Below are 12,023 nucleotides of genomic sequence, written 5' to 3'. Positions count from 1 at the left end.
ATACCTCTCCATAAGTATTGAATTTTTTGATACTAAGAGTGTCCCTTGGGTCATTAGCACTTTTGTGCGAGGGGGAGGACTTAGGCAATGGGCTAGTTGGTGCAACCACATATTTTCACACACGCGCAGTGCTTCGCACCGAAGCACGCACGCCGCCGTCCGTCCGTGCGTGCGGGAGGGCGGGGCCGGGCTCGGGTGTGGGTGTGGGTGTGGGTGTGTCAAGACTTATCTTTTTGACGAAACTTCCTTTGAATTATTATCTAAAAGATTTTAAACAAATCATTTCTTAATCGTTGGGGGCGTCTGACCCGGCGGATGTTTCCTTACGTTTTACAAACACATTATGATGCATGAAACGTGCATGAACGTTTTACAAACACATTATGATGCATGAACGTTTTAAATCAATACATGAACGTTTTATACTGTTTCGAAAAATTTGAATTAATTGAAATTAATTCCATTCGATTTAATGCGCATCAATGAGACTTCTCTCATTTCTCCTCTATATAAACCGACCACATTTTTCATTTTCAATTTGTGTCCAGAAGAGCTACTATCCTCTTCTTTTCGTCTTCTTCCCCTGTGTGGTCCTTTATTTTCATTCCGTGCGCAATTGCTGTTGAGGTTGTAAGAGTGGGCAAGTACTGTAATGCTAACAGTGCTTGCAACGGGCAGTTTTATCCTGGATATGAACTTGACCACAGGGTATAGGCATCACTCATTCTTGAGGCGTACCGGTCAAATATCGTGTTAAGGACAGCGTGTTGAACACGTGACTCTGTCCTCTGTTTGCAGTCCAATTAAGTGTCTATTTACTTTCCAGAAATTAATCCTTTCATTTTAACATCTCTCTAACATCTTTCTTGAGTGTTTTATTGTTACAGAAGCAACATGTTTTTCTTTGTTCTTGCAAACAGATAGATGGCGACTCTACAAGACATAGGGGTTGCCGCGGGTATTAATATCATATAGGCCTTTGCTTGCTTTATAATCATTGCACTAATAAGATTGCAACCTTTCAATGATAGAGTGTACTTTCCCAAATGGTATCTCAAGGGTCTAAGAAGCAGTCCGGCGGGCTCAGGAGCTTTAACCAAGTTCGTCAATTTAGATATTTGGTCTTACCTCACGTTTTTAAATTGGATGCCAGATGCACTTAGAATGCCTGAACCTGCGCTGATTGAACATGCAGGACTTGATTCTGCTATCTACTTACGGATTTACTTGCTTGGGTATGGTTTATATATGTATCACCTTTGGCCTCATCTTTTTTGGTTGTTTTCTTATGAATGTTTCTGTTTTTGTGTTGAATCGGGTTTGTTAGTTCGCAGATACTCTATCTTTTCATTATAGAAGTTTGAATCTTAAAACAAACATTTGCGTCCAGTTAGAAACACAAGTAATCTAGAGTTTTGAAGGGTAGGTGAAGCTGATAATTTTCCTTGTGGACTTTTAAACTACTACAGTCAACGCTAAAATGTTCATTTATTCAATCTGTGACATAAACCTCACGGCCTTATTTCGAATAGGAAAGAATGCATCTGAAAGAGTTGTACTCTGGTGTTGTTTGAAACTGGAAAAAATTCACCTCATGAAGTGTATCTCTTTTGTCTTTTGACTATATTTTCTTACTTTTGATGTTCGGAAAATTCGATATACACAGTACATATGTATGATTGGACATTAACTGTCTTTTCTTCCTTTTTCCTTTGCAGACTTAGATTCTTCGTGCCTATTGCACTCTTTGCATTTGCAATCCTTGTGCCTGTAAATTGGACTAATAACACGCTTGAGCAATCAAAATTAACTTTCAGTGACATAGACAAAATTTCCATTTCGAATATTCCTGAGGGGTCGCCTAGGTATGTAACCCTGTTTTTTGTATGTATAAGATTTTAGCTTTACATAAGTTATAAACAAGTATGCTATTTACCTTTGATAGGTTAGATACCTATATGTAATGTTATTCACATGCTAGTATCAGAAGTTGCATGATGGTAGCTTAAAAGGTTTAAAATTTCACTTTGCCGGGGTAATCTTACAAGTTGCATAATAATTAAAGGCAGAGTACCACAATCTTTGCAGAAAACATAGACTCAAACTTAATTTGTTTGTGTAAAGCCTCGAAACATAATCTTATTTGTGCTGAAAGTCCGTGAACATAATCACATCCTCAAACGAGATAAAAGTATTTCTTCTCAACTAGATTTGAAAAGCAGCCATAAGTTTATATGACAACAACATGGCATATAGTATCATGTCGCCGAGAACTAAAATGCTCTTCATATATATTTTGTTGCTACATATGTTTAGGTTAGATATTTTGTTATAGTCTTTTGACATCTTAAAAACAGTCTTTATACTGGAGGACCATATTTCACAAAGCAAAAAATCCGCATTTACAAAGAAGAAAATAGGAACATCTTGAAGTTATATAGCCCAGGCAACTAGGCGTAAAAAAGAAATAACTCCCTACCTCCTAATTCACTTGGTTAGATAGTGTGTTAATTACAGGTGAGAAGTTGATTAGGACAATGATTTTCTATTCCTTGTCTGTGTTACAGATTTTGGACTCATATAGTGATGGCTTATGCATTTACTTTTTGGACATGCTATTCTTTGCATAAGGAGTATGAACTGGTAGCCTCAATGAGGTTGCACTTTCTGGCAACAGAACAACACCGTCCTGATCAGTTTACAGTAAGATCTCATGTTTCTGATCAATTTGTTTTGTTCACTATTCCTGGTGTGCAAGTGCAACTATCATTATGTTCCTATTGGGTAACATGGTATCCAATATTAAAACATGGCTTAGGAATTTCAATTCAGCGTCAATCTTTCTTCCATTTTGGTGGTGTAATCATTTAGTCATGCTTTATTTGCTAAGAAAACTTGATCCTGTACAGGTCCTCGTAAGAAATGTACCGTCAGACCCTGATGAATCAGTTAGTGAGCTTGTGGATCACTTTTTTCTCGTCAACCATCCTGATAGTTATCTCACTCATCAGGTGATATATATTCTTTCACTATTATTACTGATTTAGTATTATCTTATCAATTTTTGGTGGAAATTCAGATGCATTCTAAACCTTGGAAATTTATGGTTGATATTTATGGATATTTGTATAGTTGAATTTTCCATTTAGTTTAAACCTTGAGCATACCATACTGTTAAAATGGTTGCTTCTTTCAGAGTCAGTGATGTCGTTCTTACCTATCTTATTTCGTCTCCCAGGTTGTATTCAATGGAAACAAACTCAGTGCATTGGTGAAAAAGAAGGAAAAAGCACAGAACTGGCTTGATTATAATCAACTAAGATATTCACACAATCAATCTAAAAGACCAACAACAAAGGTACTCTACCTACTTGACCTTTTTCTATACAAAATCTTTGATTTTAACCGATTTACCACAGACGATCTATTTCACTGTTTTCACAGTCCAAATTAACCTGTATGTTTCACAATCTGGTTAAACAGACTGGCTTTCTCGGACTATGGGGAGACAGACTGGATTCAATTGATTATTACACTAGTGAAGTGGATAAGCTGTCAAAAGAAGTAAGTTTTTAACTCTTGGCTTCTTACATATTGTTCTTGTTTTTCGAATCTTATGAAGCCATTTAGGATATGCTGTTTATTTCCAACTTCTGGTCGCATTTTGTATTGGTTTCCCATGTCTTCATGTACTTAAGCATTTTGTATTGATTTACTTACCGTTGAAAACCATTGTGTGTGGAATTACAGATAGAGGCAGAGAAACAAAAGATGACTAAGAACCCAAAGTATATAATGCCAGCAGCCTTTGTTTCTTTCAAAAGTCGATGGGCAGCTGCTGTCTGTGCACAAACTCAGCAGACTAGAAATCCAACATTATGGTTATCTGAGTGGGCGCTCCAGAGCCGCGGGATGTATACTGGAACAACTTAGCCATTCCATTTGTATCACTCACAATTAGGAGACTCATTATAGGCGTCGCATTCTTCTTCCTTACTTTCTTCTTTATGATACCAATAGCAATTGTACAGTCCCTGGCGAACATGGAAGGAATTGAAAAGGCAGTCCCGTTTTTAAAGCCCCTCATCGAATAGTTAGTGAAATCTACTTCCGAGGCCTTTTTCGTCACTTCTAATTGTTAATGCTCTACTAATAGTGAATGATAACAATGAATTATGTTTTTGCTGCAGGCCTGCCATTAAATCGCTCATCCAAGGATTTTTACCGGGTATTGCTCTAAAGATATTCCTCATTGTTCTACCAACAATATTGATGTTTATGTCAAAGTTCGAAGGCTTTTATTCGCTATCATCACTGGAGAAGAGATGTGCGTCAAGATAATATATTTTCAAATTTGTTAATTTGTTCCTCGGGAGTATTATTGCTGGAACTGCATTTCAACAGCTAGATACTTTTATTCACAAGTCAGCTAATCAGTATGGTTTCTTTCTGATATACCACTTACAATAGATTCGTCAGTTGTTACTTGATTATATTAGGGGCTATATGCAGGTTAAGCTTATTCGGCATACGATATATATTTAGTTACTTATAAAGCTGTTGTTTTTTCCGCAGAATTCCGGAAACTATTGGTGTCTCCATCCCAATGAAAGCAACTTTCTTCATTACTTATATAATGGTTGATGGATGGGCTGGTGTTGCTGGAGAAATTCTAAGGCTCAAACCACTGATTATGTACCACTTGAAAAACTTTTTCTTGGTAAAGACAGAAAAGGACAGAGAGAGGCAATGGACCCAGGCAGTATTGGTTTTGATACAGGGGAACCTCAGATTCAATTTTACTTCTTACTTGGCTTGGTTTATGCTGTTATCACTCCTTTCTTACTTCCTTTCATAATTGTATTCTTCGCCCTTGTGTACGTTGTATTCCGTCATCAGGTAAAAGCTTACAATCACAATTTCACTTTTTTGTTCTTATAGTTTACATCCTTTTTATCTGACTCCACTACCTTATCTGCACAAAAATTGAGAGTAATTGATCTGACATATGATTGGAAACAATTGACATTTGGTTGAGATAAACTTCTTGTCTGATATTGCAGATTATTAATGTTTACAATCAAGAATACGAGAGTGCAGCTTCATTTTGGCCTGACGTACATGGACGAATAATTGTTGCTTTGATTGTCTCACAGCTTCTTTTAATGGGTTTGTTAAGTACTAAGAAAGCAGCTCAATCAACACCACTCCTCATTGCGCTTCCTGTTCTTACTATCTGTTTTAACAGATTCTGCAAGAATCGCTTTGAACCTGCATTCAAGAAATTTCCCCTGCAGGTATGAACTGACAATCTCTCCCTCTCTCTGTCTTTGGTTCTTGACTTCCTACTTCATGGAATTTAGTGATAAAGAATAAAAACATTGTCCATGTGTTGATTTCTTGTGTGAATACAGGAAGCAATGATGAAAGACACATTGGAAAGAATAAGGGAGCCGAATCTCATTCTAAAAGGGTACCTCGAAAATGCTTATACTCATCCAGTGTTCAAGGATGAAGAAGAGGAAGATGAGAGTTATATAGTAGACGAAGAGTGGAAACCGGAAAACTTGGTACCAACTAAACGCCATTCCCGAAGATCAACTTCACGTTCGTTGCTTGAAGTTACCGAGTAAACAGCTTTAGGTGTTGCTTGACTTTTGGTCGATGTGCATGTTGTAAAAGCTGTTGAAACAGGGAGAGAGAGTAGCCCAATCCAGCCTCCAATTTTTGTAACTTGCAAAGAGAAGAAATTGATTTAGGATGATGGTTTTAAACTGCAGTTTAACTGTCCCTTAACGAAGATAGAAAGCATAATGTGATCAATGTTTCTCACCAGTACAGATTACAGTGGAGAATGAGTCACAAAAGTTAACTTAGAGAGCTGTCGGAAAAACCAAAAGATCTGGTAGTCTGTACAAGTTCCAGCAGATTTTCAAATCCATTTGCACCTTTTCCTGTTAATGACATTTTGTTATTCTAAATGACAAACTTTACGTGAATGAAAGGAAAGAAGTTTATACGTAATTACGTCTTACTAGTAACTGTTGTAAGTGGTTTGGTTACTCAGCTAACTAAGGAGATGACAACTCTGGCTGAGGTTGAATTCAGATGTTTCTCCATGTTTGATTAGTTCTAGTGTTTCTCCAATTCTCTAATGGCGTACATGGCATGTGCAATCCACAGCCCACAAGCATCCACACCTATTTCTAAATTCACCAACAACCAAATCACTCATTAGCATTTATTTGTATTCATGTGGTGGATCGGTTGACATTGTTATATGGCAGTACTTTATAGGGTGTTTGGGTTTCCATATGTTAGGCTGGGAATCAAAGTTTCGTAATGATTTTCAGAACATCTGGAAACAAAAATTCGTAATGATTTTTAGAAGCAAACATAAAATTTTATGTGGAGCATGATGCTTCTTCGACATAAATTAATCCAAAAAGTAAAAGGAAAATTAGAAAGCGCAATTGGGGATATGAAAACTAATTGGGGATATAGCAACATGATAAAATAGGAATCCGAATATTAAATCTGAGTCATCCCTTATGTAATAATTTTTTTAATTCCTAATCTAGTCTCACTAATTAGGTTTAGTGGTTAATAATAATAAGTAAAATGTTAAGTATTTGGGGGATAGATTAGTGTGTATTTTTATTTGAATTTGTGTGAGTGAGGTGGGAGTAGAAGGAGGGAAAAAAAAATTGAGTCGAATTTTTTTTTTTGAAAATGGAAGATGATTGTGAGGAGAGAATTGCAGCTGCTGAATCTTTAGCTGAACTACAACAAGAAGCATATCTTCAATCTTCGGTTAATGATAACAACTCACAATTGGACTTATATGATGAACCAACACCCTTGGAATATGATTTTCGTGAGCATGAAGTGTTTTTTGAAGAACCAACCCAAGAAAGTAAACAAGTTCAACATACAAGCATCCCCAACACACAGGTAATGCTGCAAAGAGGTTGAAAATTTGATTTTTTTTTCTTGAAACCGCCATTTTTTCTCTGAAAAAGCTTGGTGTCGGCATACTCGTAGTATGAATATCACGCCAGCACCAGCAGAACCGCCACGGTATTCATACTATTTCCATGCCGGCAAAAGATATCCCCCATTTTGAAACAATTTCCGGCGTGGTCTTCAACCAAAAAACCCATGCCTGCACGCAGTTAACTTTTTACCTACCACCGAATATTTCATGGAATATTCAAACCGGCATGGTGTCCTCCTAACTTTCCATGCCGGTACCACAAAAAAACATCGAGGAGTTAAAGAATTTTGAACTTAAATACCGACGTCTTCAATTTTTTCAAGCTTTTCCACGAGTTCCTTCATTTCTTCAAGGGATAGCACCTCTCCTTCCTCGTACTTGCAACCTAACATCTTCTTCAACTTGCCAAGCCGACGCCGCTAGTTTCATAATACAACACATAATTAGTATATATATGTTAATATAAAATTATGTGTACATTAAACGACTAAGTAATTTACAATACTTACTAACAATCCAACGGTCTTATTAAGTTGGGACATCGTAGGTGGTGCCTCTATAGGAGTTGGAACGGGAGGATTTTTCTGAGGTGGAACTTCGACGTCTTCCGGGCGCATGATAAAAGGATGTGACCATTCCAAGTAAATACCAATGTAGGCGGGATCGGCTTCATCACCGTTGATCGCAAGCTCCCAATTACTAGTATCTACCAAACGGCGCGGTTCTCTATCCCTCCAATGTGTTGGTTCTGGAATTGGATCATACTCTACCCTCAACCTTATGGAACTTGTTATGGACACAGAAAGGTCAAGCTGATACCTTTCAGTAGAGGCTGTCATGAAGGAGGGTAATTTCTTGTATCCAAATTGCCGCATCACACTTCGAGGATCAGTCATAACGTATCCCTTTGGGTGGAACAAATGCCCATTGTAAAATGCAACGTTATAATACCTCAAATATTGGAGGTTTTCTCTAGCCTCCTTGTAAGGGTCGAACACAACATCTTTGGTAGTCATCGCGTCCAGAGCCAATCTCATATCTGTCAGTCGATGATTGTTACCGGGATTTGGATGGTTGTTGAACTGGTATCTCTTGGCTCTAGGCTCCTCGGGGTCATCAACGGGAATAATCTTCAAGAAGGGGTTGTCCTTGAACAATGTTGGGAAGTTTTCATAAGACTACACCTATACAAATGTGAAATGATACATATAAAAATCAGTAAATTTTGTTTCTAAGTTCATGATAAGGGTACATGTGAACAATATAAATAAGAACATAAGTTTAAAACCAAATTACCTGGAGTAGAGTGAAATTCCCTACAAATTGGTTTGTAACCGCCTTAGAGGCCCTTCTCATCTCCGTCATCAAATGTGCCATTACCACGGTTCCCCAAGAATAGTTATAGATGTATTCCAACGGATCCAAGTATTGAAGGTAGTTTGCACTAACCCTGTTGCCACTAGTGTCGGGGAATACCCTAGTGCCCAAGATGAATAATAGGTATGCAACGGCTGTATAACAAATATGTGCGGTGTCCCATCCATCCTTCAAACTTCTTTCCTTTGTGTTTTCAAAGGTCTTCTTAAGCAGCGTCAGCTTGATGGTCTTTGTCCTACTAACCTTAGATACATAAAAGCTTTCCACAGAAGTTTTGTAGTCCCAACCAACAACTTGTTAGTAAGCTCGTGCAACTTCGTCCATTCTAGCTCAAAAGAATGATTATCTCGTTCTGTAATTGATTTGCCGGTAAAACTCAAACCTAGAATGTTCTGAGCATCATCAGGGATCAAGGTCATCTCTCCAAACGGGAAGTGCATGGTATCAGTTTCACCATGATACCTTTCGACGAAGCAATTGACTGTCACCATATCTGGCTTCACATAATTTTCAACCAAAGGATATAGACCAGAATCCTTTACTATTGCTTGGACCTCTTCATGGTCCTTAGACAAATCCCAATGATCCGCGGCTTGGTTTCGGCAAACACGCACATCCTTCTTATGATCCTACAATTAGGAGATAATACGATTAAGAGATTTTGCATAAATACAAAACAACACATATGCACGAGATAAAAATTCTTACACGGGTCTGATATATAGTACGAGCCCACGAGTCCTTGTAGCCAAATAGATACCCAGGATCATGAGAAGTTGCGCCCCAAATTCTACCACCATCAAGGTCAGGTATCATGTCATCAACATGAGGAATGTGCGAACCTTTAACTTTTACTTTTCCTTTGCCTTTGCCTTTTCCCTTGCCTTGTGTGGGTTGTTGACTTGGACCACCTTCTTCAACTACTCCTTGGCATTGGTTTTCTAATTGAGTTGGATCAATCTCATTATCTTCCTCCTCACTTTCCTCTTCATCTTGCTCATCTTCCTCCTCAACAGCTCCGGTAGATTCACAAATTAATTTTACTACGATCAAGACCACTCTCCCAAATTGCCCCTCTTGTATCAGCACCCAAACGCTTTTTATTTTTCCCTCGAGGAGGCAGAGAATGAGGAGTATCAAGACCATCCTTCCTTCTTTTCTTAGTGACATCATCTTTAGCTTTTCCTTTGTTAGCCTCCTTTGCTTTAGCTTCCTTTGCTTTAGATCTATTTAAAAAGAAGCACGAAATAAATATAAGACAACTAACTTTCATTTTTAATACCGGCATAGAATCATCACTACCGGCATACTGAAAAAAAGTATTGAACATGCCGGGAGCTAATACCGGCATGGTAAATTCAAACGATTACATGCCGGGAGTAACTACCGGTATTGAAAAATAAATTTCTAGGATGCCGGTACACTATAGGAAATTCCTGGATAAGAAAACACCAGTACCGGCAGCTACGTATAATAAAAAAAATGTCGGAACACAGTACTGGCATTGGAAAAAAATTGTCGAGGATGCCGGTAGTAGTTCTAAAGTTTCTGGATACCAAAACTCAAGTACCGGCATGGAATCTAACCTAAAATGTACGCCAGTACAAATAACAAAATCCTAGGGTTTTTTGTTTATTAGAAGCTTACTACCGGCGTACTCGTAAAAGTTCAAATCAATGTCGGTACTAGGTTCACAAGTGGTGTTCACCCTAAATACAATGCTGAAACTAAGTTCCGGTGCGGTCTTCAACCTAAATTAGATGCCGAAACTGACTACCAGTGTGTTCTTCATCCTAGATTGAATGCCGGTACTGATTTCTGGTGTGGTATTCATACGAAATTGAGTGCGGAACTACTGAAACTCAACTGTTTCAGTTAGGGTTTCGCGATTTTGACCTAAACCCATAGCTACAAATCAATTGAAACACTAATTAAACAGTTTTAAATGACTTACCTTCTCACAGAAGCCATATTTCTGAGTAGTTGATCGTCCGATAACTCTTGTTCTTCGTGTTCTTTCTCTTGAGCAATCAAAGCAAGCCTTTTCTCTAATTTTTGTTGAGCAATCGATTTTTATTTCGATTGGGCATCTGATTTCTTTCATGGAGGCATTCTTATGGATTCGGGTAGGTTAATCGACGAAGAAAATTTTGAATTAACGATTAATCGTCGATGAAGAAGATGAAGAACAAAAAAAAATCCGGAACACTAACCTAGAGTGTGCCGGAACTGAATGGGGGATAATTGATTTGGATTTTGATTTTTAGGTTTAAGTTTTTATTTTGTGGGGAGGGTATAACAGTCTTTTCATAATGTTTTTTAATTAATTAAAGGGTGTTTTAGTATTTTCGCCTCAAAAAACACCCCTTAGCAGACACCTTTGGTTGGGGGAAGTAATTCATATCCCCCAATTGCGCATTCGAAAATTAGGCGCAGGCCAAAAAAAAAAAAAAATCTCATTGTCAAGCCCAAAATTAATTTTTAGTACCGTGACACCCATAATTATATGAAATTATTAAAAACGTCTGCATGACGGATTATGCATCCGCATGACGAGTTATGCATCAGGGGTATAATTGGCAGCAACTTGGATATAACATATCTAAAAAACCGCGCCTTGGAATTTTACAAATTTTATATCGTTGGAAATCTTTGTAAGAGAGCCACGCAACGAGTACAAACAACAATATAAAATTCTTGTTTTTCACGAAGAAATCTGGAGGAGATCATCATTTTAGGAAAAATTTTCGAAAACTTGATACATAACCATTATGCAGCCACCAAAAAAGATGCATAACACATTCTGCAGACGCATAACGAATTATGCAACCATTTTCTCGACTGCATAACAAATTATGCATCATCTATAACAAGTTATGTAACCATTGTTTTGGTTGATTTTAGTGCATACATAAAAAATTGATGCATAATGCAATATGCATCCATATTTACGGATGCATATTAGGTTATGCATCTATTTTCTCGATGCATAAAAGATTGTGCAACAATTTTCTCGATGCATAATGCGTTATGCAGTCATATTTTCGGATGTATAACAGGTTATGCATCCATTTTCACGACTGCATAACATGTTATGTAGATATTATTGTAGGAGCATGACAAGTTATGCAACCTTAGTTTTTGTTGGTTTCAATACTAAGAAAAAAGTAGCTGCATAACGTGTTATGCAACTGTTTTCTGGACTGCATAATGGGTTATACATTAAATTTTGTAGAAGCATAATAGGTTATGCAACAAATTTTCTGGACTGCATGACAAGTTATACAACTTTTAAATCCATCTTAGTCATAACCTGGAACAAAACCAAGCTCATTCACTACCTTTAGTTATCAAAGAATAGACAGCATTTTTCAGCAATAACAATTGGAGACCAAGATGGGTTCTAAAACTGAGATTCTTTCAACCTTTTATTTGTTTGAGGATTAAGTAATATAGAGTATGGAAAACATTGTCTAGTAACTGAGGAAAAAGTATCGTTCCACGGTTTCTTAAAGAAAGTATATGTTGCTTACCATTTTGTAGAAGCTTTCAGGGGATAAAAAGATCTTGAAGAATTCAGGAACTCTTCTAGTTACCAATGAAGATGACTTAGAAGTTGGTGTTTTTCTCGTCTTCTTCACCATCTTTG

The 12,023-nt window shown here is 37.4% G+C and overlaps 1 pseudogene; it reads left to right on the top strand.

Annotated features, from left to right (window-relative positions):
* Positions 1-924: 924 nt before the first annotated feature.
* LOC113353764 lies at positions 925-5,829 on the top strand (annotated as a pseudogene).
* The last annotated feature ends 6,194 nt before the right edge of the window (positions 5,830-12,023 follow it).

This window comes from Papaver somniferum, chromosome 2 (assembly GCF_003573695.1).
Source record: "Papaver somniferum cultivar HN1 chromosome 2, ASM357369v1, whole genome shotgun sequence".
In the NCBI taxonomy this organism is placed as follows: Eukaryota; Viridiplantae; Streptophyta; class Magnoliopsida; order Ranunculales; family Papaveraceae; genus Papaver; species Papaver somniferum.
Note: the sequence above shows the minus strand (reverse complement) of the source record. Positions and strands in the feature narration are given on the sequence as shown.